Source organism: Leopardus geoffroyi, chromosome C1, assembly GCF_018350155.1.
Source record: "Leopardus geoffroyi isolate Oge1 chromosome C1, O.geoffroyi_Oge1_pat1.0, whole genome shotgun sequence".
NCBI classification, from domain to species: Eukaryota; Metazoa; Chordata; class Mammalia; order Carnivora; family Felidae; genus Leopardus; species Leopardus geoffroyi.
In genome coordinates this window covers 62,505,424-62,533,371 of record NC_059328.1, presented here as the reverse complement: position 1 = coordinate 62,533,371, position 27,948 = coordinate 62,505,424, and the positions used below count along the sequence as shown (strand labels likewise).

The window sequence follows — 27,948 nt, the reverse complement described above, 5'->3', positions numbered from 1 at the left end:
CTAAGGCTAATTGAGGAGTCTGAATGGGAAATGAAGGTGAGTCTCAGACTCAACTTGAGCTTGAATCTGTTCAGTTTTATCCACTGGAGTAATGGAGTAAACTCCAAATTGTAATTTTTACTAGAGGGGAAACTTTAGAAGTTAGAAGTGGACTCAAAGCAATTAATGGGTTTCAGGGCACTAAAAACAGAGTAATTTATTCTTAAAGGTGATTGCCTTCTACATGAAGCAATTCAAAGAGATAATTTCTCTCTTATTTACCTACAAAGGATCTGGTGGCTTTGCCAAGTAAGTGAGTATTTTATTCCTCCTTAAAGGAAAAACACAGAGAAAGGGAGAAAAATAGAAATACAAGTCTCTTTTTAATTAAGCATTTTGTCCTTTGAAGTTATTCTGATTTTTTTTCACATTGATGATGTAATTTATGTAAATAATCATCTATCTATGAAAGGAGTGTGTCTGTCAAAAGCTGAAATAAAAAACATCCGTCATTTTGAAGTGATTAACATTCTCCAGATGTTTAAATCATCAGATTTCAGGAGTTTCTCTTTGTTGTGATAATGATATAGTATCCAGAACAAGAATGTTTACTTTTTTGTATGGGTCAAACGCAGATTTTTCACAATCCTATTAAGGCATGCAGTTCATTGTAATTGTATGTGCAGATGAAAGCATATTCAGTTATTATTATTCCCCTTAATTGTAAACTGCTGCTGGTAATTTTACTGTAAAGCTCAAACAAAAGGAGTGTACTTGAAAGGACCACCACTGCCCACTTATGTAATCAATTTATATATGTCAAGTTTGTACTGGGATGGTTATCCTGTTCTGTTACCAGACATGTGACATGCTACCACCCTGCAGCTCGGGGCACGCACGCATGCCGCTGGCTCCCTTTGCAGGCTGCTTGGAAATACAGTACATGTTGGTGATAATGTTAAATGACAGTTCCAAACTATTTCCCTTAGGCCTGTTTGACCCTTGAGTTCAGGGTAAAACAGGAATGGTTCCGCTTACCTTCAAGGCCTGAGCATCCTCGCCATTGGCAGGTTTAACTGGGAGGCTTTGAGAAGCTCCCTAGAGGCCCAATTACCCCTGTTAGGGGACCTATTGAAACATTAATGACATGTAGGCACTTCATTCATAAAGTTGGGCTCAACTCATGTCTAGCCTTACCCCACACACACCCTTGCCGGCTTCAGATCTCAAATGCTTGTAGGGATTTATTAAAACCTCTTGACTAGGGCACAAACTGACTACATGCTTATTATGTGCTACCTAAATGCATTCAAGGCTGGGGGGGTGGGGTCTTAAATTCCCATGTGCCTAGCTCAGTCTTATAGAACTGCATTAACTAAGAACAAGAAATACCAAATAATTTCTCAAGAACTATGCATTAGTAATAATGCCTCTGACTTTTTTTGTCTATTGAGCCTATGATACATATGTTCAGGAATTTAATGTGATATTATTCCATCAATGGTCACACAATTCTACTCTTTTGAACATCAGAGAGATCTCTTGGTATCAACAGAGGGAGAAAATGTCTTTCTTTACTGTTCTTACAAGAAATCAAAGCATTACTAGGGTTAGATGATGATGAGTCAGACATAGAATACCTTGTTTCTTACTGGACTGAAACCTTGGTAATCGGCTAATAATTAATAGTTACCATCTGCTATCCCTTGTGCCCAACCTTCAAATCATTCTTCATTTGTATTTGAACACACGCATTCCTTTTAATCATTCCATGTCCATTTAAGTACTTTGATAAGCCTTAGGTCCCTAAAATGTTTCCAAATCATCCCCATCTGACATAGACACTCAAATTAGAACTTTATTAAAGAGGAAGTATGTATAATAAGCAACAAGGAGCTGTAGCATAGGGCAGGGAATTGAGTAATTTGGGCTCTCTTCCTTGTTATATTTAAGCATCAAAGCAAGTGCCTGAGCCAGTCCATTAGCATTCTTGCCCCTACCTTTTCTGAAAAATTTTAATGGCTTCTTCTGTCACATAAAACTGAATGTTTCAACCCTTCTCCTTTTTTGTCCTTCATCTTTTTTCCATCTAGAATAATATTGGGCTGGGATTATCTTGGGACCTAAACATCACTCTTTCTTTACATTAAAGAAAAAGATTTACTTCCAGAATTTTATGCAACATTTTGATTCTGTTTCCTTCAGATAGCAAAGGGTCCAGATTTTTTCTGACTAAAAGAAAAAATGTGCAGAGAAGTCTGGGAGATATCACAATACCATTTTCTACTCATCACATTAAGTCAACATTACTCTTGACTTAATATTGATAGATCACATATTATCTCTTCATATCAAATTAAAATGAGAGGGAGATGGCAACACAGGTCATTCCTGATTTTGCTCCCCCTCATGAGAAGAACAGCTGACAACTATTCAAAAGCAAGACAACACTGAGAGAATTCTAGAACACAGGGATGAGGCTGAAGAGCCTTAACCACCTGCTTCACAGAGATCAAGACAGACTACATTAGAAGGGTAAGAGAAGCAGCTAATGTTGACCACATTGCCCCTCCCTCAGGCCAGTGTAGCTCTACATGGAGAGGTCTCCCTGAGCCTCTAGTTTCTTCAGTGGGAAAAAAGAACGCAGAGTGGACACCAGCACCATCTGCAGCATTGTGGGTCAGTTTATGAAAACCCTTACTCTGATCTCCAACCATGAGGATTGCAGGAGAATCTTCCAGGTCAACCAATTCCCAGTGGAATCGATCACCCAAAAATAGATAGTATCAGGCTCCACTTGCCCAAAGATATTATCAGCAGATAACCTCCAGAAACCCAAACTTAACTGACTGAAGATCTGTCTCTACCAAAACTAATCTGTAAAGTCTAAAAGAGGACCCCAGTTACTCAAATATGAATATACTAATGTAAGGAATCAAGGATCATGAAATATCTGGAAAATAGGACGCCACCAAAGGAAAATAATAAAGCTCCAATAACTGACCCTAAAGAAACAGAGATCTATTAGCTGTCTGACAAAGAATTCAGAATAACCATTTTAAATAAGTTTAGTGAACTACAAGAGAACACAAATAGACAACTAAACAAAATTAGGAAAATAATGCATGAACAAAATTAGAAGCTTGACAAGGAAATATCAAACATCAAAAAAACTCTGAGAGTTGAAAAATATAATAAATGAAGAATTCAATAAATGCTTTCAAAAGTAGACTTGACCATACAGAAGAAATAATCAGTGACCTGGAGGATAAAACATTGGGAATTACCCAGTCAAGGAACCAAAAAGAAGAAAAAAAATGATAAAGAGTAGAGAAAGCCTATGGCAATTATGAGACACAATGAAAAGAAATAGTAGTCATATTATGAAGAAGCAGAAGAGAAACAGAAAGGGACAGAAAGCACATTTTAAACAATAATGGCTGAAAACTTCCTGAACCTGGGGAAAAAATGCATCCAGATCCATGAGTCCTAGAGGATCCCAAATAGGTTGAACCCAAGTAAGGCTACAGCAAGGTACATTGTAATTAAACTGTCAAAATACAACAAAGAATCTTAAGAGCAGTAAGAGAAAAAAAAAGTTATGTACAAGGAAACCTCCATAAGGCAACTGCAGATTTCTCAACAGAAACTTTCCAGGCCAGGAGAGAATGGGATGACATATTTGGAATTTCAGAAGAAAATAATTGTCAACCAAAAATTCTATACTCCATGAAGCTGTCCTTCAGAAACAAAGGAGAGGTAAAGACTTTCCCACCAAAAAACAAAAGTTGAGTGAGTTCATTGCCACCAGATCTGCCTTACAAGAAATGCTAATGACAGTTTTTTTTTGTTAAAGAAGTTAAAGAACACTAACATGATAAAAATATGAAAAGTGTAAATCTCACTGATGATAAGTATATATTAGATTCTGCAATATGGTAATGTGGTACATAATTTACATAATATAGCTCTAGTTTGAAAGTTAAAAACAAAGACAGTAAAAATAACCATAACTACAATAGTCTGTTATTAGTTACACAATATAAAAAACATGTAAATTGTAATAGCAATACCTAAAATGTGAGGGAGAGGAGAGGTAAAAGTGGAAAGTTGATGCATTTTATTGAAGTTAAGTTATTACCTGTTTATAATATGGCGTTATAAGTTTAAGATATTTGATGTAAGCCTCAATGGCAATCACAAGGGACAATCTTGCATAATTACACAAGAGAACACAATAAAGAAGTCAAAGCATACTGATACCAAAAGACATCAAAACATAAAAAAGACAGCAGGATAAGAAACAAGGAACAATAGATTGACAGAACAACCAGAAAACAGTTAACAAAACGGTAATAGTAAATCTTTCCCTGTCAATACTTTAAACATAAACATTAAATTCTCCTATTAAAAGACATATAATGGCTGAATGGGTAAAAAACAAGATCCAACAATATGCTGCCTATAAGACACTTACTTTAGCCTTAAAAACACGCGTAGACTGTGAGTGAAGGGATGTAAAAAGCAAACGGTAACCAAAAAGAAGCAGAAGTAGCTATACTAACATCAGGAAAAATAGACTTCAAACTAAAAATAGTAAAAAGAGACAAAAAAGATATTATTTAATGATAAAGAGGTCAATATATCAAGAAGACATAACAATTGTAAATAATTTTGCACCCAACATTTAAGTACCTAAATATAAAGAACAGAAACTAATGGAACTAAAAAGAGAAATACATAGTAATACAATAATAGTTGAGGACTTTAATACCCCATCTCAACAATGGATAGATCATCCAGACAGCGATTCAATAAGGAAACAGTGGATTTGAACAATGTTGTAGACCAGATGGATTTAACAGAAATATACAAAGGGTTCTATCCAACAACAGCATACATTCTTCTCAAGTGCAAATGGAACATTTTTTAAGATAGAACATGTTAGATCACAAAACAAGTCCTAGCAAATTCAAGAAGATTGAAATCATATCAAGTATCTTCTCTGAACACAATGGCATTAAACAAGAAATCAATAACAAGAGGAAATCTGGAAAATTCACAAACACATGAAAATTAAACAATACTCTTCTGAACAACTAATGGAACAAAAACCAAATTAAAGGGAAAATAAAAAAGTTTCTTGAGATAAATGAAAATGGAAACACAATATACTAAAACTTGTGGGATGCAGCAACAGCAGTTCTAAGGGGAAGTTCATAGCCGTAAACACCCACCTAAGAAGCAAAAAAGATTCCAAATAAACAACCTAGTTCTATGCCTTAAGGAAGTAGGAAGAGAAGAACAAACTGAGCCCAAAGTTAGCAAAGAAAAAGAAATAGTAAAGATTAGAACAGATGTAAATGAAATCAAAAACAGAACAACAGTAAGATTAACCAAACTAAGAGTTGCTTGAAAGATAAACCAAACTGACAAACTTTTAGCTAGACTAACCAAGAAAAAAAGAGAAAGGGCACAAATTAACAAAATTGTAAATGAAAAAAAGAGACATTACAACTGCTATGAACAGGTATATGCTAACAAACTGGATAACATAGAAGAAACAGAAAAATTCTTAGTAACGTACAACTTATCAATATTGAATAGGAAAGAAATAGAAAATCTGAATAGACCAATCACTAGTAAGAATATTAAGTTAGTATTCAAAAATCTCTTCACAAAGAAAACCCCAGAACCAGATGGCTTCACTGGTGAATTTTACCAAACATTTAAAAAAGAATTAACACCAATCCTTCTCAAACTCTTTCAAAAATTAAAAAGGAGAGAACACTCCAAAACTCATTTACAGGGCCAGCAAATTAAAATGAGAATACTACTTAGAATTTTGAGAATAGATCCAGATAGGGTAAATGACTTATGAGGTCTCACATTTACTCATTCATTTATTTAGCAGCTACAATTTCTGGGCACTGTGCTCAATGCTTGTAATAGAGCAGGAATAAGAAAATATGCCCTGTCCTAAAAAAGAAGTGGAGCCAAGACTAGAAAGAAGCAGGAAACAAAACAAAACACTTTTGTTTCTACTTCCTACATTTTCTCCCTCACACCTGGACTAATTGTTTTTAAGTATATGGGGCGCCTGTGTAGCTCAGTTGGTTAAGCGTCCAATTTCAGCTCAGGTCAGGCTCTTGCAATTTGTGAGTTAGAGCCCCACGTCAGGCTCTGTGCTGACAGCTCAGAGCCTGGAGCCTGTTTCAGATTCTGCGTCTCCCTCTATCTCTGACCCTCCCCCATTCATGCTCTGTCTCTCTCTGCCTCAAAAATAAATAAACGTTAAAAAAAAAAGTATAAAAAGGATCTTCTGCCATGTTATGGTTTTATTTTGACAATTCATTCCATGGTATAGATTTCATGGTACAGCCATTCCATGGTACACTTCTCCAGGTAGGATAGGTGATAGCCATAGACAAGAAAGAACACACAATTTATTTTTTTCAAACTGTTATCTCTCACATTATGATAATTATTTTCGCCTGGGATCTACAACTTATGTTTTGCTGACATTAACAACCAAATCATGTCATTGTTACAACAGATTTATTTTAATAAGCCAAAAATTTGTAACCCAATTTTAGGCTCCTTGAGAATTTTGTGACAGTTTTCAGAATAGTTCTGAAAAGGTATATGGCAAATGTTTTATCTTGAGCAATTTCTCACCAACAAGCTAGAATCATGGACCAGTGATACCAAAGAGCTTCAAAATTCACTAACATATAAAGTTGGAAAGCCAATGGGGAAAATTTCCAGATGTTCTTAAGACTGGTTAATAGTCTTAGGTCCCTAGGAAGTACTATAGCAGGAGACGGAAATGAACTTGTTCATTATGACATTGATACCATATTAAATACATTTCTTGTCCAAACCTTTATTTAGCTTTTGAGACTTTTCAATTAATGTAGTAAATTAATGTCGACTTAGGCAAATCTTTCTTGCTTCATTTCCTTGATATAAAAAGTGTGATGTTCAATTAAAACTCAAGTATTTTTAAAATTTCAGTGTGAGTGGCTACAGCCTGTTGACAGAATATTTTTGGCGATTTGTTATGCAAACGAATCTAACAAAATACCCCCCCATCTTACTGTCTTTCCTTTCCTCTTCTCCCTCTCCTTTCTTCTTCCCACCATATATTTTCCTTGGTATAGTGTTTGTACATACCCACTGACTCTTCCTTCTTCATCTATATTGGACCTAATTATTTCTATTACCATACATAAGCCCTAGCAAACACCTCTTAGCTCTTAGCTTTAAGTTCATTTTTCAATTCCCTGAATCACTCATATTTTCCTCATATTCCATTTTTAAATTAGTAAATATCCGCTAGCGATTATAAAATCCAAACTCTTTTGCTTGATCTTTACAAAGTTTTCCATCACCTCACCCTCTTAGAATTCATTTCTAGGTATGAATTATGTAACACTCATAGATTTATTGAATCTACATGAATCTTTAGTGATATAAATTTAAAAATTGGAGTTCGATGAAGAACAGGATATTTACATAGCCCCAAAATATCTCCCTATAAAAATGCTTCTTAATTACAAATGAGAGAAGAATGGCTTTACATTGGATAAACCTGGGAGACACAACTTAATGAAATGATTAGAATGAACATCATTGTAATGCTGGCAAATCAAAATCATGAGCTACCTGATATGATGCAATGAGAACACGTGATCACTTTTAGATATTACTGCCACAGATGCTTAGCCAGACTGTAATCATGAGGGCATACCAGACAAACACTAATAGAGAGACACTTTACAAAATCACTGGCTTATAAACTTCAAAAGTGTCAAGATCGTGAAAGTCAAAGAAAGACTAAAGGACTATTGCTGAACAAAGGAGACTAAAGGGACATGAGAACTAAATAAAACATGTGATTCTGAACCAGATTTATTTTGCTAAAATATGCATTTTGGAGACTTTTAGTGGAAATTGAATGAGGTTGAGCATTAGATAGTAGTATCAATGTTATTTCTATGATTTTTATAGTTTTATTGTAGCTTTGTATAAAAATGTTCTCATTTGTAGGAAATATACGCTAAAGTATTCCTGGGTATAAGGGCAACATGTTGGCAAGTGACTCTCAAATGGTTCAGGAAATGAAAATTTTTTGCACAGCACCTATCCCTTTTTCTTTTCTGTAAATTTGAAACTGTTTCAAAATTAGTGCAATTTTTTTAAGTTAAAAGAAGAGTAAAAAGTCACTTGTGAGTTTCTCATCTAGAGAGATAACCATTGGTAACCTTGGTTTATAGCTTCCCAGGTTTTGTTGATATATATACATATATACACATACATATACATATACACATACATATATATATAATTTATTATTTATTATTTTAGTGAATATGATCATACCATTCTTAATATTTTATAGTTTTCTTTTTTCACTTAACAATAAGCATGATGATTTTCTCATTTCATTTAATGTTTTTATTACTAAATAACATAAAATGTCTGCTAGTGTTTCATCATTTGGATTATGATAGTTTATTTAACCAATCTCTTGTTTTAGAACATTTAGGTTTTCTTTATTAAGTTACATGTATTATTTTACTGCTACATTAGAAATGAAAATAAACTGTGAGCAGGTGCAAACACATGCCACTTCATGAATATTATAGAACAATGGAGGCCCCCAATTGTAGGTGCCTGGCTGGCTCAGTGGGTAGAGCATGTGACTTTGGATCTTGAGTTTGAGCCCCACGTTGAGTGTAGAGATTACTTTTAAAAAAGGGGCTTATCCTGTAGTGGGTGATAGGACTTTTCACACAAAGGTCATCCATGGTGAGATTATTGACAGCATTTGCCAGGTGGAGTTTATGTACCAATGGAAAGTTTAAAAATGAACATAAGGGAACATCGGCTACTCTTGACCTCTTAGCCAGGCAGTATGAATGAGAAGACATCAGAAGGTGCCTAAAATCTCTACAAACACATAGGTTTACAAAAACACAAGTCCAAAACCAAAATACTTAGGCAATGTTGAAATTTGCTCTTGGGAGGAGATTCCCATTTTACAAGTGTTTGAACCCACTTTTTCCTGCTGGATAGTTTCCTTTGAAGGAAGAGAATTTTTTTCTTTAGTTTTAGTTTTCTTTAGTTTCAGTCTGTCAAACTTCTCCACTTCTGACCTTTCACTCATCCTGACTAAAAGAAAAACTGAAGAATTGAAGACTGGCCAAAGGCCAACCACTGGACTAACTCTGTACTGTACCCTGGACGAACTTAGCCTTCCTGTGCAGAGCCATTTTGGTTGTTTTCAGCTCACTTCTGTTCATTTCTATATGGAAATGAAATTTCCGAGCTGAAAAATATGCATAAATTTAGGGTTTTGAAAGCATATTGAAAATTATCTTTCAGAAAAGTTGAACCAAGTTACTTTGCTATTATCTAACATTAGTGACCATTTTTCCACAAGTTCACAGATAATGATTATTATAAACCATTTTATTTTTTAGCAAAGAGTTCAAATAAAATATCATCTTAATTTTCATTTCAGTTTTGAGTAGATTATACATTATATCTGTCATTTGTAGTTCTTCTTTTGGAAATTTACCTTTGCTTATTTTCTGCAATAGTACCCTTTTCTATTGAATATATTTATACATTATCTTTATGTGGAATGATATTAATCTTCTTTCCCTCATTTATCATGTAGGTATATTCTTTTCCATGTATATTGGCATTGTTTCTGTTTTCATTATTCTCAGGAAACAAAAACTTTCTCAATTGTGATTTGTCTTTCAGTGTTTTTACATTGCCAAATATATTTATTTTATTTAGAGTCAAGCTTAGAAATGCATTTGCCACCTGATTATCATCTGTTTATACAAATTCATCTATTTATATATATTTTAAAAGTGATTTAGTGTTGGAATTTCTTAAGTATACAGAGTAAAGTAGGGACATAGCTTTTTCTCAAAAGATAACATTGTGACGACAGCAAAACTACACTGAATTCTGCTTACTTTGGTCTGCTCCTGGACTCTGAGGCTCTCTCTCAAACCAATATATGCCTTATTTATAGGCCTCGTTTCTTGGAGCAGGAGGACAAGCAATCATCATGCTCCAGAAATAAAGTGTGACTGTACAGTTTGGCGGGGGGACTCAATCAGGTACAATGAAACCTTCCACATGATGGCCCTTGTTTTTGTTTGTAGTCTCTGTCTTGAAGAAATAAAAATCTAGGTTTTTACAGTACAGCAGAACAAGCAGAATTGTAGTAGTTTACATTTTTTGAAAGAACACATTTATTCAATAAAATGTCTGTAGTACTAAGAAACAAAGCTATCTTGTGTATTTGAAGTATGTTGAAAAATCAGTGATGTGTTTTCCAATAACTTATATCCAAATGAGGCTTTGGAGTCCAATTTCTGAAACAACTTTGGATAACAAGAATTAAGATTAACGCTTTTTGAGTCTAGATGGCACATTATTTTCTTTCTTAAATTTAGTTTTTATTTTTATCAAAATCTGTTCATAGAATAAAAAGTCAAACACTGACAGTAACCAACATGGTAGTCTTTTTGCCAAACATTTTGGTTCTTTCCAGTTTTGAGTGCATGATAGGATTGCATGTTTTTGGCTTCCCTTATAGTTGGATGGAGCCAGTGAATTGTAAGCAGAAAAGGGGTGTGTCACTTCCCGGCTGGAGCACTTAATGATGAAAGTGAGACTTTCCGGAACTTTCTTCACCCTGGTACAGTGCCTGGCAACATTTAAAATGGTAGCTGCTCCATTAGCCTGCATCTACGAGTATACAACAAACAGGCTGCTGCTGTCAGCAGTGGACATTTAATGTAAGCACTAAATAAATATGTGTGTTTATAGCCCCTGAGATTTTGAGTTTTTTGTTTTTGGAGAATAACCTAGTCTATCATAATTGATATAATATTAGTAATGTATTACTTTTATTTTGTATTACTTATCACAACTATCTAATTATGGTTATTTACTTTCATTATTTTATTTTAGTTTATATAATTTATTTATATTTATTAGTTTATCACTATAATTATTATAATTATAGCAAACAAATAGTTCTTATTATGTGTCAGACATGTTTCTAGTGCTTTACACGTGTTAATTCATTAAAAAAAAATTTTTTTTACATTTTATTTATTTTTGAGAGAGAGACAGAGCACAAATGGGGGAGGGGCAGAGAGAGAGGGAGACACATAATCGGAAGCAGGCTCCAGGCTCTGAGCTGTCAGCATGGGACCCTAAGCGGGGCTTGAACTCATGAACCGTGAGATCATGACCTAAGCCGAAGTCGGACATTTAATTGACTGAGCCACCAGGTTCCCCTGTATTAATTCATTTAATGTTTAAAATTATTCACTGAGATAAGTACCATTATTATTCCCTTTTTATACACGATGAAACTTAGGAACAAGGAAGTTGCATAACTTGTTCAAGTAAGTAAGTGGTAGAACTTAATTTTGAACCCAGGCAGTTGTTCCCAGAGACCAGAATCTTAACCACTGAGGCAGTTCTATAACACTTCCATGGTTTTCTATTGCTGTGGAATAAGTTACCAGAACTTAGTGGCTTAAAACAACACCTATCTATGATCTCGCAGCTTCTGTGAAATAGGTGTCATGCCTGATTCTCAGCTAAATTCTCTGCCTCAGGATCTCAGCAGGCTATAATAAAAGCTATTGGCATGGAGGCTTGACTGGGGAAGAATTCACTTCTAAGTTTTTCAGGTATGTTGGCCAAATTTCTTTACAACTCTATGACTGAGGAATCTGGCTTTTTGCTGGCTGTAGGCTGGTGGCTACACTCTGGTCTGAAAGGCTACCTGCAATTTCTTGTCATGTCAGCCTTTCCATAGGCAATTCACAACATGGAAGTTTATTTCTTCAAAGTCAGCAGGAGAGTCTCTCTAGTGCATGCCAGCAAGATGAAGATGTGTGTGTGTGTGTGTGTGTGTGTGTGTGTGTATTATATTGTAACATTGAGTTATCAGCTTAACATAGGAGTGCCATCTTATTACATTTACCGTATCCCTTACTTACTTATGGAAGTGTCAGCCCATCAGTATCATCATAATACTTTGCCATATGATATACTCTAATCATGGGAGTAACATGCCATCACCTTTGCCATATTCTACTTGTTAGTAGCAGGCCAACATCCCACTCACATTCAAAGGGAGGGATTGTATAGGGTGGGAAGCACTGGATGGTGGTAGTCAAGCTAAGGTCCACTATAGATAGCAAAAGAAAATGGAAGTGGAATGATAAATAAAAGATATTCATGACATTTTACAAACACTATAAGTACAGAACTCTGTAAAAAGGGAAAAGACATTCAAAGAATAAAAAGGGGCCTTGGATATTAAGCATATGACTTCCAAAAAATTAATTCCTAATTAAATTTTAAATTTATTTTTTTATTTTTTTTTTTTTTTAATTTTTTTTCAACGTTTATTTATTTTTGGGACAGAGAGAGAGACAGAGCATGAACGGGGGAGGGGCAGAGAGAGAGGGAGACACAGAATCGGAAACAGGCTCCAGGCTCTGAGCTGTCAGCACAGAGCCCGATGCGGGGCTCGAACTCCTGGACCGCGAGATCGTGACCTGGCTGAAGTCGGACGCTTAACCGACTGCGCCACCCAGGCGCCCCTAAATTTTAAATTTAAATTAAAAAACTTTTAATTAAAATGTGATTGCAGAATTTTTTTAAATCCTCCATCGAATTTTTAATATCCAAGGGCCTTTTTTTTCTTTGACTATTCCTTCTTTTTATAGAATTCTGTGCATATATTATGAATGTATTATTTCCTTTTATCTCAAAGAGTTTTAACAATTGTTATATTTTTCAATATTTCTCCTTTCTGCATAGCTTTGCTTTTTCTAAGTTTCTTTTACCTGTTTTTTGGGGGGTCTTGATCTTCCATATTAGGTGCTTGCCTCAAAGGTCTAGTGATTGTTAACTATTGGCTTATATTTAAGAATATGGAATAAAAAGCTGAGTGGAAGCTCTGTGATTGTGGGTGTAGTTTACCTACTGGATTCTTCTCTGTAAGGTGATGTCATTGGGTGCTTTCACATACCCTTCATTGTTAGCATTTTGGGGTCTATTTTCTTGCACTGGTCAGTTCCAGAAAAGACTCTTTCAGTCATGTTTGTGGAGGGCATATGTTTAGCTGTACACATTTGGGGAGCTGAGAGATGGCAGGAGACTAGAGACCTCAAGATTAAGTGGGTAAATGTACACTGGATCCCTAAAATGTACCTGGTATCCCTGTTTGGAGAACAAGCCTGTAGTCCTTCAGCTGAGTGGGGTGCAGAAAGGAATCTGACAAATTAATTGAATTCGATTACCTCCCCCAATTTTTAGCCTCACTTTCATTTCCACTTCCAGAGGTAGAAATGCTACCAGTTCCTGAAGACTCTTCAGGGTTCCTGGGTGTAAATCCTGCTGTCTATCAGTTTTTCCCACTGAGAGCTTAAGGTGCTGTTTTCTCAAATCTTCAAGGTCAGTTAGCTCTCAGCCACTTGTTTTCTAGATTCTGAAGTTGCTGCTGCTGCTGCCTCCTTTCCCATTCTCTTTGTCTTTGTAATTTTTCTATTTAAAAACAAAGAACTCAATAGGTTTCAGGGAAGAATTGAATGCAAATATGTGTATTCAATTCACCATTTTTAACCTGAAGTGATGGCTCTCAATTTACATTCTTGATTTCATACAATATCAAATTTTGTATTTTACCATATTTCTGACAATTTCTTTTTTTTTTTTTCTCTAGAAATGACAAGATTTTACACTGGGATATCATCATTCCCCTTCCCATCTTACCCTCTGTCTGAACCAAACTTCTAACATGTTCAAAAGAGTCATCTTTCTTGGGCCCACCCCCATACTGAGGAACTTACTCTCCTCTTCCTGACCAACAAAGGATTACTGGGATCTATAGCTTGTGTATCAGGTATCTTACTACATTGAAGACAGCTGGTCTTTTAAAGGAGTGTTGACATGCATGTAGTATGGAGAAATAAATGGCAAAAGCAAAAAACCCTCTTGTTTAGGATCAGAAGACCTGACTTTGAATCCTGGATCTTCTTTGAGCCTAATTTTTTGTCCTTAGAAGAGAATAATACTATTTATTTCACAAGGTTGCTGTGAAGTTTCAAAGGATAATACATGTAAAGTGTGAAGCAGAGATAGTTTTCAAGTTTAAGATGGCAGATCAAAAGTGTACCAGAGAAATGTGTCCCTTAAGGGAGAAAAACAAAAACAAAAACAAAACAAACAAAAAAAACCCAACAACCAAATAATAAAATGACCAGTAAACCTCAAAATCTAGCAACTGTGAATAAGAACTGCATTGTGAAAAGTCTTGGCTCCCAAACAAGCACCCTTGTACCCTGTTTGTTTGAACACCAGTTTGGTAACTAAACTGAAATGAGCTGAAGCCTGAGGGTGACTCCCACACATGAATGGCAAATCCTTCTGTCCAGGTAGTTTTGTAAGCCCTGTGGAAAGCATTTAATCAGATCTCAGAAAAGAGCTAATAGTCAAATATAACAGGAGAGAAACAGGTGATAGATCAGGATCAAGATGGTGGAAGGTAGCAGTAGTAGCCTGAAAGATGATTAAATTTTGGATATAATTTGAAGGTAAAGCCTACAAGATTGTATGTGAGTATGAGAGAAACAATACAGGCAAGGATGGTCTCAAGTTCTTTTGGTGTGAAGAACTGAAAATAAAGAATTTCCACTAGCTGAGTTAGGCAGGATTACAGGAGAGTAGGTTTAGGTAGGTGGGTGGGAGAGATAAGAAACTTAGTTTTGGTCATGTTATGTCTGAGACACCTACTAGACATTTAAGTAGGATTGTCAAGTAAGCAGCTGGGTATGTGGGTGTGGAGTTCTGAGCAATCTGGGATAAAGATATAAATTCAACAAGCATCAGAATATGTGTGTGTATGTGTGTGTATTTGTATATGCATGAATGTGTGTGTGTCATGGGATTGAGTGTGTAAATGAGGGCTAAAAGAGAGACACTCGGTACCTAAAGAAACAAAGTGATAATTAAAACATTATTGTGAGATCAATGGATAAATTATAAAGAACAAGGAACAGAATAATAATTGCTGAAAATTAAATTGCTAGCATAATAGAATTATTTAGAATCAGGGGCGCCTGGGTGGCTCAGTCGGTTAAGTGTCTGACTTCAGCTCAGGTCATGATCTCACGGTCCATGCATTCAAGCCCCACGTCGGGCTCTGGGCTGATGGCTCAGAGCCTGGAGCCTCTTTTGGATTCTGTGTCTCCCTCTCTCTCTGACCCTCCCCTGTTCATGCTCTGTCTCTCTCTGTCTCAAAAATAAATAAATATTAAAAAAAATAAAAAAAAAAGAATTATTTAGAATCATAAAAAATACTGATAAAGAGAAATTAAAGCAATTAGGAGGGGCTGATTAATAGGTATGCAGGACAGAGAAAGATAATCCAACATATGAGTAATTAATTTCCTAACAGTAGAGAGCCCAAATAGAACAAATGAGCATTATGGAAAATATAAACATGTTTATTTTTTTTTATTTTTTTTTTTTTTATTTTTTTTTTAAATTTTTTTTTTCAACGTTTATTTAGTTTTGGGACAGAGAGAGACAGAGCATGAACGGGGGAGGGGCAGAGAGAGAGGGAGACACAGAATTGGAAACAGGCTCCAGGCTCTGAGTCATCAGCCCAGAGCCCGATGCGGGGCTCGAACTCACGGACCGCGAGATCGTGACCTGGCTGAAGTCGGACGCTTAACCGACTGCGCCACCCAGGCGCCCCTAAACATGTTTATTGAATAAACTAACATTTGAGTTGGATCAGTAAAGATTTTATACTTTGTTTCCTAGTTTGAGTAGTATGCATAGTTAGCATGCCTAATACAGAATTTTAATTTATTTAAAGCACTACTTTTAAGTCAATATTATGTAGGGTCAAATTTGTTACAGGTAATATATAAAAATCTGGTGGGTGTTTTTTATTTTGTTTTGTTTCGGCTGTTGGAGAGTTCTCCATAACCCAATGTAAAACCTATTTGTTGAAGCCCATCTCATAAATACTTGAGCTAATACTGCTCTTGCATTTGCTTTTCTACCAGTTAAGTATTATGTTTACTCAGATTCAGTTTTGTCCCCAAACTGATCATGGGAACAATACAGTTAATACTAATCACCTAACTTAATTGAATATTATATAAGCCCATGAAATACGAGAGTAAAGGAGCATTATTTTTTCTCTGAGAACAAGGTGGGAAGGTCTCTGGTTTGGATATACAAGGTTGTAAGAAACCATTGCTGTCTACCTAATTACCAAAGACAAGCTGGATAAGATTTAGAAACCACTATAGAGCTGAGAACACAAAGAAACCTAAATTAACCATATTCCAGAAAATGACATGCCTTCATAGAAGAGAAAAGACACATGGCTGTTTTCATGCCTTTTGGAAAACAGGGGAAGAAGAACTTACCAGAGATAAGGATAAGGAGAAAACAATCAAACTTTCAAGGAACTTATAATGGCTACCAATGGGTAGGTATCACAGCTTAGAATTCCACATATCACAGCTGCAGACAGATGGGCACCCACCCACCTACTCTTCTGAGGCCTTCACACAGTGCTTGGGGTAGTTTACCAAAGCCTGAGGGCAGAGCAGGAGCGCTGACCAAGTGCAAGGCAGGCAGCCAGCGGAGAACAGGGATAAGGCAGGAGCACTGAAGAAACCCATTCAAGGCACGCTGCAATTTCAGTTGGAGTGAGGCAGGAGAGCTAAGAGAAAGCTTCCCAAGGCATTCTGGACCTTCACAGAGTATTAGCAGCTACCCTTTGAAGTTGGCAGCAGGGCATCAGGGACGAGACAGACTTCAGGTTTATAAATCCTGAAGCAGGACTAGAGAGCAAAGAGAACTTCTAAGCAACTCCGAAATCTGACATCCTTGCTATAGGCAGAGATAGAGAGAGCTCCCATAGTTCAGAAAGCTGAAGGCATTGCTATAAGGTATAAAGAGATCTCAGGAGTCTCATCAGTTCTCAGAGCCTGTCTCCTACTGATGGAAAAATCTCGATCCCATCCTCAAAACATTTAAAGCCCGTTGTGAATTGGATCAAACTAATGTTGCAAGAAAGACCAGATCCACCTCGACCACAAGTCAGAATCACTCAGCACCCCATCCCCACTCAAGCATTTTGGCAGGAAAAGAGGTGTGTACTGTTTTCTGGAGGCAACTGTTCTTTACTTTATTCTCCATTATTCTTTTAGTAAAATATATCTAGAATAAAATAGAATTTTACAAGATACAGAAGCAAGAAAATGTGCTTAAGAGAGGAAGCAGTCAATAGAAGCAGACTCAGAGATGAGCCAGTTGTTGGAATTGTCAGACCAGGACTTTTAAATAACAATAATACAAATACTGAAGGATCTAATGGAAAAAGGTAAAAAAAAACATGCATGAAGAAACAAGAAATGTAAGCACAGACACAGAAACTATAAAAGAGAGCCAAAACTGGGATAGAGGAGCCAATCTGAGTAATGTGTGAATGGTGCTCAGCACTTAGATCTATGCCCAGACAATCCCCATGCAGAGAGGGCTGTAAGTTAGAAAGGAGGAAGAGGAGGAGGCGGGAGAGGAATAGTGATGTTTGGTGTACAGTATGGTACCTAATAGAAGTGGCAATGAAGGTCAGTAAATGTGTTAACACCCCGTGGGAACAGTAGAACAGCAAGTACCTCAAGATGACTCACTCAGTTTATTCATGAAAATATAGTATATTTTGGGGACTCCCAAGAACATGTACTGAGGACTTTGCAGGGCTCTGGGGGCTTGCAGAACACAGGGAGGCAAAAAGAAAAAGAAAAAGCAATGACGCCTGGATGGTTACTGTTAATATTATTCCAGCTATAAAATAGGTTGATGAGGCCTGCTTGAATTCGGGTTTTGATAACTTACAACAAATCAATTTCCTTTCTTCCAGAACTTTCATGACATGGAAAGCGGTTTATTTCCTTCTGTGTATAAAGTTGCTCAGTTGATATAACACATTCACTTAAGAGTTCAAAGAATATGCACCTTGTTTTAGTATAAGTCCTATTGATCTAAACCACAGGTGTTCCACTAACCTTTCCATTTGTTATTGGGAGAAATCAACACTCTTTCTCTCCTTTTGTTTGGCATTCTTTTTTCCCAGAGCACAGCTTATTGTGTGAGGCTATGCCTTTTCTATTTTCATTTTATAACAGCTACTAGGAGCTATTTTAGTTACCTGACGTTTATCTAGACAACGTATTATTCTCAGCTCACCTGTTTTTATTTCTGGTGAAACTCAACTATACTTAATAGACCTTTCTATCTTAATTAATTACTTATTAGCACTGCATTTCAACTCTATTTGTTGATAACAATCAACAGTTTTAACTTCACCAGCCTTTAGTTCAGGTTTCAGTGTATTGATTTGAACAAGTATGCAACCCTGTCAAAAATGGATTAATAATGGATAAATGGTTAATGTAAAAATGGATTGCTGGTATCCTTAAGACTCACTAATATTCTTAACAGAGCTCCAATGAAAAGCCACTTTTTAAAAGGTAATACAGGTAACATATAGTACTAAGTTAAGTATAAAAATAATACAGATAATGAGTTGCCTCAATTTATGTGCAACAGAATCTGATGGGAATATTTAAACCCTGCAACACTTGTGATTTTTAACTCTGTATTTGCAATAACACTTGCATCTATAAGATAAAATGTAACAATGGTAGTTACTGAATTCTTAATTATGTGTATCCAGAATTTTGGTTTCAAAAAAAACTAAAGTTTACTATACAGTCAAATAAGAATACTCCTCAGTATTTGTGCAAATGAGTGTGATTTTTGGGTATTGGTGGCTACATTCATACTGGTACAAAGGTGGGAAAGAAATGAAAGGCATCTAGGGCAACCAGACTGCATTTGGGGTATATCTTATTTATGATACACAACAAGTGCCAGATAAAAATCTGGACTTGAAAAGTAAACCCATTAACAGTTGATTATTTAATTTTCCAAAGCATTCGCTGCTGGGTATTTTTAAATTGTAGGCAGTGCAAAGTATTACAATGCTTGCCTATTGATTACTAAAAGCAAGGTGTATGCACCCCTTCCACACCTACAAACAGGTCCTGGGTTTGCCTCACAGGCAAGTTTATTTCCTTTTTTTTCTCCACCTCTCCCACAAGGAACTTCTAAACAGATGGATTTGCTAACAGTTTTATTCACATCTCTACCAAATTTGTTCGGAAAACTTGGCATTTAGCAGTGGTTGTAAATTTGCTACTGCCACTAATCACTAATGTGGGTGTACCTGAGAAGAAAGCATCTCACAAATGAGGTAATGCAAGTGGGCCTGGGGGGGCTGAGTTCAGGGTCTCCTGCCTGACAATAAACTTCTTGCATCCTGATTTTTCTTCCTCCATTTACTCAGAGGTAGAAGCACAAAGAATAGAATTTGTGGCGTCAGGTTCATTTATATACGTGCATTGTTCAAAACCATTTGTGACTTGGGCAGGGCTGAATTTTTAATTTCTGTGATCCTAGGTAAGAAAAGATTCAAATGACCACATAAAGTTAACAATGAAGAGTTTAAAAGAACAAAACACAAAAAACTTGTTCTTTTGAAATGAAAAGTTTCGGATTATTTTAAAGTAAATGGATTAGCAAAAATGTGTCTCCTTACTCAAGTATAATTACTGATTTTGTTTTTAACCTTTTACTTCTCTTTTTCTCTGATTCTTTAAGCAATTATATTCAGAATTGATATAATGGTGTGCTCCATTAGGAGTTCAAAGGCGATTTGCTCACAATTGAAAACTTTTGTGCTTCAAAGACACTATCAAGAAAATGAAAAGTCAACCCACTGGAAGAAAATGTTGGCAAATCATATTAGCAATAAGGGATTTGTATTTAGAATTCATGAACAAGTCTTATAGGTCAATAAAGAGAAAACAACCTAATTTAAAAATGAGCAAAGGATTTGAATAGACACTTCTCCAAAAAGATATGCAAGTAGGTAATAAGCACATGAAAAGAGTGTCATCATCATTGGTCGTTGAGAATACAAATCAAAACCACAATGAAACCAATTTTCTGCCCACTAGAATGGCTATAATAAAAAGACTGACAGTAGCAAGTGTTGGCAAGAATGTGGTGAAATTAGAACTCATACATTGCTGGTGGGAATGTAAAATGATACAGCCATTTTGCAAAAACAGTTTGGCAGTTTCTCTTTTTTTAACTTTTTTTTTTTTTAAGTTTATTTATTTTGAGAGAGAAAGAGCATGCACACATGTTTGGGCATAAGCGGGGGAGGTGCAGAGAGAGAGAGAATCAGAGGCAGGGTCTGCATTGTCAACACAGAGCCCCACAGAGTCCCACAGAGCCCCCACAGAGCTCGAGCTCACAAACTGTGACATTATGACCTGAGCTGAAATCAAGAGTCAGATGCTTAACTGCCTGAACCACTCAGGAACGCTGGTTAGTTTCTTAAGTTAATCATAGATTTACCATATGACTCAGTAATTCTACTCCTACTCACAAAAAATTGGTAACATGTATCCATACACAAACTTGTACACAAATGTTTGTAGCAGCATCAATAACAACATCCAAAAAGTCAAAACAATTCAAGTATCTCTCATCAGATGAATGGATAGACAAAATGTAGAATATCTATACAATAGAATACTATTCATCAAAGAAGAGACAACATGCTACAACATGGATGAACCTCTAAATCTCAAAAACATCTCAGTAAAAGAGCCTGATGTAAAAGGGCATATATTATTCTATCTATATGAAATGTTCCCAAAAGGTAAACATTTAAAGACAAAAAAGTAGATTATTGGTTGCATAGGGCTGGGAGTAAAAATGAGGGTGATTGTTAATAGGCATAATATTTCCTTTAAGGATGATGACAACATTCTAAAATTGGATTCTATTGATTCACTAAATCACTGAATTGTACATCAAAATGAGTGACTTTTATGGTGGTTGGTAAATTATATATCAATAAAGTTTATGGGAAAAAATTGTAAGTTCTAACCCAGATCCTGAGGGAAACTACCACTTACCAGATGGTATTCTTAATTTTGGTGAGCTTCTCTGTATTGTACAAGGTTAGTAAGGACCCAGACTTGGACAATGAATTTAGAAAATTGCAGGTTTGGTATTTATTTTATGGAAGTTATCTGGGTGCTTGGTTTGGGGAAACAGGAGCAGAACTGGGGTGATAGGACACATGCTCTTACATGGGCATTGCTATTTGATGATGACTGACAGGATCCAGGAAGGTGCCCAAGATGATCAGCTAATTCCAACTCTGAAGCTTCAGTTTCTTCCGGGGATTCTTTAATGAGTTTCAGGGAGTAAGATGCAATGAACTTAACTCCTGACAAAAATATTTCCTGACTGTTGACAACAAGAATAGATTGTCTTAAATTGGAGGATATATTAAGTAATTTTAAACCTGAAAAACAGGACTCCAATTTCAAGAGCTTTTAATAGCATCTTTCTCTAGACCTTAAATATGGTGGAAAAACTTATGAAATTCCCTCCAAAACAAAAGTAAAGAAAAAAGCTCTTATTTTGATATCATTTCCCAGAGAACAGACACTATGCTAGTGCTAAATAAAGTTAAGTGTGCCTTCAATGCCTTAGTGTTTGCTTGTACCCCTACACCTGTTTTTTTTTTCCTGGTGAGAAAAATAAAGAAACGGAAAACATGGTCTCACAAGCTTCAAGTCTCTGTCCAAACTTATTTATGAAGTGTAGAGGTCCAAGTTCCAACACAATTGTCATTTTGAGTGAAAACTTTTCTCTGAAAATGTAAAATAGGCACACATTAAGAAGCCAAATGTTCGTTAGTTACCTGCTCCCATCCTCCACTCTCCCCCTCTTTTTTTCAAGGATATGTTCTGCATGATGGAAGCTAAAAGGTGGCAGCTGTGCCAAAGTAGTGGACCCTAAATCGCTGAGCAAAAATGAGAGAGGAGAGGCTCTGATTGCTCACAGTACAGGAGTGAATATGTGCTCTCAACCACAAATCAAGGGAACTGAAAAAAAAAAAAAAAGGCCCAATCAAGGCAGTAATGGCCTCCACTTCACAATCAGACAAGTGCTTCTTACTTGAAAAATCCTACCATTTATAGCTGATTGCTAACCCTGGCCTCATTTCTAATCTAAAGGGCGAGTAATAATTTGGAAAAGAAATTATAACAACTTCCCAACAATTTAGCAAATTGTTATTATTTCAGGGGGAGGGGAGGGGGGTAGAAAGGAGTTGCTTTTGTAACATGTTTCTCTTGTGGGCTACCATTTTTATGACATCAAATCCCATTGCTTCCATGCTAGAATACCAACTAAAATATATTAGAAATCTGTATCTTTTAAATGGTGATATTTTATGCCACATTACATATTTCAATACGGTCAAAGTTACTGGTCTCCGAAGAAAACCGGAGGAAGAGGGGGTGTCAGTTCTTTTGTACACATTTACCTACAGTATTCCCAAATAAGTTTGAGTGAATGTCCTCGAGTATCACTGTTTTAGAAGGGATTTTGACCTTTTGGAGAATTTGACTTCATACAAAAAAAAATTATACTGTTAAATACTCCACTGGCTTTTTCCTTTATTATTGCAGTGTTTATGGACTTGGTTCAGGTAAGGTTTCTGTTACTGGAAATATAGTAATATATAGTCATCTTCTACACTCTTATTTTTGAACTTCTACATTAGAATGAAATATATATACTTCATATATATATATATATATATATATATATATATATATATATATAAACATAGGTACTGGTTTGGAAATTAATGTAATTGTTTTCTACTGAGCAAAACATTCACACCCACAGACACACACACACACACACACACACACACACACGTGTATATAATATTGTATGAAAGAGGTTAGGACCATGCTGCTTTCTATGAAAGAAAATTACTTGATAAGAGTATGGGACAGAGATATATTGAATAACAGAGGCAGAAAAGATACTGGAGACCACCCTTTTCAGCCTCTTAATTATTATACAAATGAGGAAACAAAGGCTGGGTAAAGGTAGTAGCTTCCTAAAGGCCACACAGCTAGTAAATGTCAGACTAAATTAAAACCTGGATATCTTTACTCCCACCATTGCACCTTTTGCATTATATCCTTTCTTCCAAATGCCTTTAAATTATGTATTTTTTTTTTTTTTTTAGGAATGTGACACGTTAGTACCATCTTGTACAGACAGCAGTGATTTTTGTGAGAAAATATGATGCTTTTGTGAGCAATAGCACTGTTTCTGCATATGATACCACTTTCTGTTATCCTTGTAATGAAACTTCTCTGTAGTTTAGAACCCTTTCATCCTTAGGGATGAGAAGATTCAAAGGTCACCTGTTGAAAATATATTTCATTCTCTTTTATTTTCCAAATGAAGACCAGTTGCCCACAACAACTACAATAGACAATGAGTAGCAGAACTCAAACACAGTATTGTTCTTGCATTTCTCTTTTCAGGTAGGCAACCGACAGAAGAATTCTGCGGACAGAATTCAGGCCACTGCAGCTGTAGCTGTACACAGGCAACTGGCATGTCTGGAAAATCGGATGGTAATTCTGATTCCAAGTTAGCAAACGTGGGACTCCCTATCATTTGAATCAATGTAAGCCCAATTAATGTGTTTTTTTTATTACTTATTCATTTTTAGCAGAAAACAATCACTTTCTTTTGGTATTTTTCATATGTCTAGCAAATACTAGGTATAGAAAATACCTCTAGTGTTGAATCAAAGGAAATACTCTGATTTAAATTGAAAATGTTAAACAGAATACACCATGCTTTCTGAAGCACAACAGATTTTAAGCAGATCTAAAAATTGGATTTAGAAAAACAAATATAACTATCTTTATTTATGTGTGTAACTAGAGTAAGAAGGCTAAATTTTTCAGATACCCAGAAATGATTTATAGCTTGTAATTACCTACTCCATTCAATATAAACAGGATCATAATTCATATTACATAATCTATAGCATATTCTAAAATATATAATGCTACTCTGAAAAAGAAATTTCCTCTCATGTCCACCACTATGACCTGAAAGTGATTTTTTTTTTTAAATAAATAAAGAATTGACATTATTAAGTCTCAGAGACGAAAAACAAAGTATTTTTAGGAAGGAGCTTAAAATTTTAAATCTTTAAAGAGTAGGAAATCAGATATTGTAATGGAAGGTATTCGTTTTGTTATGGGAAGGAAAAGCTCTGTTCTAATGGATGTATTTGCTGTACTTCACAGATGTTTGAAAATTAGCGAAAAATAAGTAAGACTTTCACTGTGGCTGAGGAGGATCGGAATGTAAAAGCTTAAAGAAACGGAATAGCAAATCCAAAAGTCGATAAAATTTAAAGTAATTACCATAGGCAAAAACACGAGATAAAGTACCAGGCCTGTGAAGTAGCCGGAATATTTTAGAATTAACAAAAATGAACTTTAGATAAGAAACTCAAAGCATTCTTTCATTTAATAGTTTCCAAATTAGATAAAGTAAGAGAATCTACTCACAGTCCAACTAGGAGAAAAATTTAGGGATCTGAGCCCAGGAAAATGTTTTTCAAGGATAGCACTCTTCTAAGAAGTGTCATATTCCGAACCTTCTGTTTTATTAAAACTAAGTATTTTAGAATACTCACACAAGCTAAAATGACCTCTAGTGTTAGGAAATAAATTCTTTAGGGTAAATCAAAAGCACCAAATATTGTTTATAAATACAGTAATGTTAGCACACACATTTGGTCACTGCCTTTAATACAATTAGCTGCTTTAGTCAACACAAAAAGACAGTGTGCGATAAAAGCAATCTCTTTTCTCTTGCCCATAAAATAAAAGAATATCTAATCCTCAGATCCACACAAGCAGTTTTAGATTTTTGTCATTCAGAGAGACTTTTGCTCTCATTACAAAATATATGTTTATAGCTATGAATTATAGCAAATATGCCTGCGAGGAGAAAAAAAAAGGAAGACGTTTTAAATAAAAATTCTGGTAGCATCATCCAGGACAATGTGTGGAACAATTTCAAGCAGGCTTCTTGAGTAGTAAAGGCACCTATATATGGGAAATCCTAGCTTTTATGGGCGAAATGGAAAAGTACTCAAGTTGTTTTAGCTGTATAAATCATTAGACACATTATAAAGAGACTCTAAAATGTAGAAGTACTTAAAAACACTTGTTTCATTAAACCTATACAAATAAATTTTGTAGTAGCTACTTAACAATTCAGTTATATCTTAAAGAGCAAATTTTGGAGGGAGAATGTAATATTATGGAATGAAGTTCCACAAGGCATCATAGAAGAGCAACATATACACTGTAAAGGTATCTCTTTACTGAGAAAAATACAACCAAAAGAGTGTTGTATTAAGATTCTCTATTAACTCTATTATGATTTTTGTGTTTGTGGCAAAAAAATGAAACTAAATACCAGTCAGTGCTATTTAGAGAAGCAAGGAGGAATTAGAACACAAATTAACAAAAACCCTGAATGCACTGTAATAAATTCCAACTGAAACATTAAAATAGAAAATATAGGCATATAGTTAAGTGTTTTAGAAACAATTGACTGCAAATGATAGATACATATGCTAAAAATGGGTTTTATTTGCACTGCATTATTTATCAATGAAAATTAGAAAAAAAGTGAAAGTAAGAGCTAATAAAATGCAGATTTGTGATATAGGTTAAAAAATAAAAATTGCTTAACTGAATATCCAAGCACAATGTAACTAGTTTCAGAAAAAAAAAAAAAAACTAATACCGTATACATATGCAAATTGAAAATACACAAAACCATTTTCAAATATACATTTTGAATTCTGCTCTAAGCCTAATTTGAAAGCTTTCCTGGAAAAAAACACCAAGCTCCTTCCTATGTGCTTACTGCTACCACAGTAATTATCTACAAAGAATACGCCATGATGATAAATTTCATTACTCAATAACATGAGTAAACATTAAAATATTTAAAGAATATTGTACTGCATTATGGCTTATTCTATTTAAATCTCACAATTATAGCAGCCTTTTCTTCTTGTATTTCTCTATGGGATGAATTGCTAGGATTTGATAATCTGCTGCTAATGCAAGCTGATATTACAGTCATATGACCTAATTAAACATCAGGATTCATATTTAAAATATATAATTACCAGAGTGTCATTTTTAAAAATGTAATTACTAGTTTCTACTTTAACAGCAAAAATTGATGTGCATGTCAACAGACTATGGAAAGTTTTCTGGAAAATGTTTTTCTTCTATGATTGTAAAGAAACAATGAAAAATATCAGTGTTGAAACCCATCATTAATATTATTTTCACGGAATAAATTCCCTTGTCTTTCATCATTGTGAAAATTTCTGCTTCAAGAAGTATATTACATGTCATTTCTTATTGTCACTTGGAATCCATTCATCTTTCTTTATAGGAGCATATTTTCATTTTTGGCATTAAAGAAATCCAGGCACAACATTAGCATGATAGGTAAGTGAAGCACAAACTTCCATTATTTTACAACAAAATAGACCCAAAGATTTGGGGCTTTGGGGAGGAATTTTTCATTTCTGAATTGCACAAAATCATTTATAATTACCTCTTAGTGACTTCAGTATCACAAATCCCTTCTGATTAGCCCTCTTTAAAAAAGAGACGAACCTGCTTTAGAATTGTTTGGCCCTGTTGGAAGCCCTGTCTTAGAGAACGACAGATTATGTAATTAAGTTGAATCGTGTATTTTCCATAGAAACAAGGCATGATACTGGAGCTGATGCGAGCTATATGCACATTTCTATATTTAGGCTGCTAATGTCAACAGGGCAGCAGTCACCGATAGACCAACCAAGAGTTAAGGCATCATATGTAGCTTTTTGATTTTAAAAAATAAGGAAAGACAGAAAAAAGAAGCGACTATAGAAATGACTGATGAAACGTAACCCTTTTAAAGAACTAGTCTTCATTCCTTGAGTGAAAGAATGTCCCCTCAAATAGTATTTTCCCACTTAAAGGATTGATTTGCTTAGAGTGCAGTATAGAGAAGTCTGGGGAAATAGTTAAGTAGAGCATCCAAAAAAGAGATCCAGGCAAGAAAGTAAAAACGTAAGTTCACAAAGGAACACATGCCAAGTACCTCCAGAAGTTTGTAAGTGAAAATGCAAATGCAATATTTAAGAGAAATGCTCCTTTGTTTTTTCAAATACACAGTGTGAACTAGAGATTACAAGGTTAAGCCAGATGTTCCCAAGACGACATCCAACACACAATAGCAGTAGGAAGCACACACAAATCACTGAAGATTCCTCAGCATTTGATTATCTTTATCTTTGAATTAAGAACACTATTGCTTACCAGTCTTTACTTTTAGATTCTCTAATTTCTACTTTTTACCGCCAAACCACAGAGTCCTAAATACCCTGTTGTGTTGTGTTTTGAAACCCTCTGCCCTGCACTCTACATTGAAAGTGTGCTTTCATTTACATTTCCTCTATACAATCGCAAAGAAAATTCAGTGTCACAAAAGCCCCTTAAATCAAGGGATCAAAAAAACCTATAAATGGTGTACAAAATCTAGAATGTGTTGTCTAGAATAAATCACCAGGAATCAATGAGCCTCCATTTTAGGACAATTCTTTTAGACCAAAAGCAATGGATTATTTAGAGAATTGGTTATTGTATATTTAAATTTTGTAACTAATTGTCGTCTAAGTGTTGAGCTTCTATTTAAGGTAAAGAATAAACAGGATTGCATGAGGAATAATAACATAAAAATACTAAACAAAAAATTTGACCTGGAAATCTATAATCCAAATAAATGTAATTATTCACTCTTTCTCTAGGATTCCTATAG

At 35.2% G+C, this 27,948-nt stretch overlaps 1 long non-coding RNA gene across 1 annotated transcript in view; it reads left to right on the top strand.

Moving 5' to 3' along the window:
- Positions 1-26,855, top strand: part of LOC123600002 — a 104,923-nt gene extending 78,068 nt beyond the window's left edge. Inside the window, exons 3-4 of the long non-coding RNA XR_006713412.1 lie at positions 23,568-23,713; positions 26,533-26,855. This is a non-coding gene — a long non-coding RNA (uncharacterized LOC123600002). The remainder of the gene's footprint in view (positions 1-23,567; positions 23,714-26,532) is intronic.
- Positions 26,856-27,948: the final 1,093 nt, after the last annotated feature.